Below are 1,726 nucleotides of genomic sequence, written 5' to 3'. Positions count from 1 at the left end.
GGTTATACACCTTTCTCTTGAGGGATAGTGGCAACCTGCTGTTCATGATCTGAGAATGCCTGCCAAATGCACCCCAGCCCATTCTTATTCTTCTGATTATTTCAGTCTCATGATCCGTATCCGTGGTCACTACCTGTCCCCATTAGATGTATTCCTTTACCGCTTCCAGTGCCTCGCTACCTATCGTAAACTGATGTTCTCTTCCGAGACTGTTAAACATTACTTTAGTTTTCTGCAGATTAATTTTTAGACCCACCCTTCTGCTTTGCCTCTCCAGTTCAGTGAGCATGCAATGCAATGGGTCCTTTGAGTTACTAAGCAAGGCAACATCATCAGCGAATCGCAAGTAACTAAGGTATTCTCCATTAACTCTTGTCCCCAATTCTTTCCAATTGAGGTCTCCGAACACCTCCTGCAAACACGCTGTGAATAGCATTGGAGAGATCGTATCTCTCTGCCTGACGCCTTTCTTCATTGCGATATTGTTGCTTTCTTTATGGAGAGCTACGGTGGCTGTGGGGCCGCAATAGATATCTTTCAGTATATTTACATACGGCTCGTCTACACCCTGATTGCGCAATGCCCCCATGACTGCTGAGGTTTCGACTAAATCAAACGCTTTCTCGTAATCAATGAAAGCTATATATAAGGGTTGGTTCTATTACGCCCATTCCTCTATCACCGGATTCATAGTGTGAATATGGTCTATTGTTGAGTAGCCTTTACGAAATCCTACCTGGTCCTTTGGTTGCCAGAAGTCTAATGTGTTCCTGATAATATTTGCGATTACCTTAGTAAATACTTTGTAGGCAACGGACAGTAAGCTGATCGGTCTACAATTTTTCAAGTCTTTGGCGTCCCCTTTCTTAAGGATTAGGAATATGTTAGCGTTCTTCCAAGATTCCGGTATGTTGGAAGCCATGAGGCATGGCGTATACAGGGCGGCCAGTTTTTCTAGAACAATCTGTCCACCATCCTTCAACAAATCTGTTGTTACCTGATCCTCCCCAGCTGCATTCCCCCTTTGCATAGCTTCCAAGGCTTTCTTTAATTATTATTATCGTTCTTTCGCAGGCTACTGCAAGTATTAGTAAGTTAGCAAATTACAGAATACTATTGCAAGGCTCTATGCAAACAGCTTGCGTACCAGTAATATGTTACGAGCAATACGTAGATCACTGACGTTGGAGTACTTCGGTGGGCCGAGAATAGTACGCAATACTTGCTTCGATATTTTGTATGCGCGAGGGCGGCGACTTCCATACGTATTTGTTCTGGTCGAACAGTCGTGACTAATGAGGCTGCGTACGAATACAAAAAAAAAAACCATTAATACCAAGAACCCAAGCACTATGGCAATGGGCGCAGATGAAGCTTACTTACTTGAGTCAGCAAGACCAAATGGTGCTTTGAGACGAGTAACGCGTTGCCATAACTTCAATCTTCGTCGTCTCAGTTTTTATGAGTAAATTGTTGGTATGCGACGCTTCTAATGTTCCAAGCCTCTCAAAGCGCTTGATTGCGCGTCGGAAATTATAAGCGAGTTTTACTTATCTTCCTTAGGCATGCATCCGAGTCCCGATAGTTAGAACATCAGCCTTTTGTGCTGGAGGAACCGGGTTCGAAACCCATCATCGCGCATTTACTCTCTTTATGTCACGAGTTTCTGCGAACACTTCAAGTTTTGTTTAAAGATTGCCTGCCGCAGACAGTGGTCTACTCGAAC

This window comes from Dermacentor variabilis, chromosome 10 (assembly GCF_050947875.1).
Source record: "Dermacentor variabilis isolate Ectoservices chromosome 10, ASM5094787v1, whole genome shotgun sequence".
In the NCBI taxonomy this organism is placed as follows: domain Eukaryota; kingdom Metazoa; phylum Arthropoda; class Arachnida; order Ixodida; family Ixodidae; genus Dermacentor; species Dermacentor variabilis.
This window is presented reverse-complemented; position numbering follows the sequence as displayed.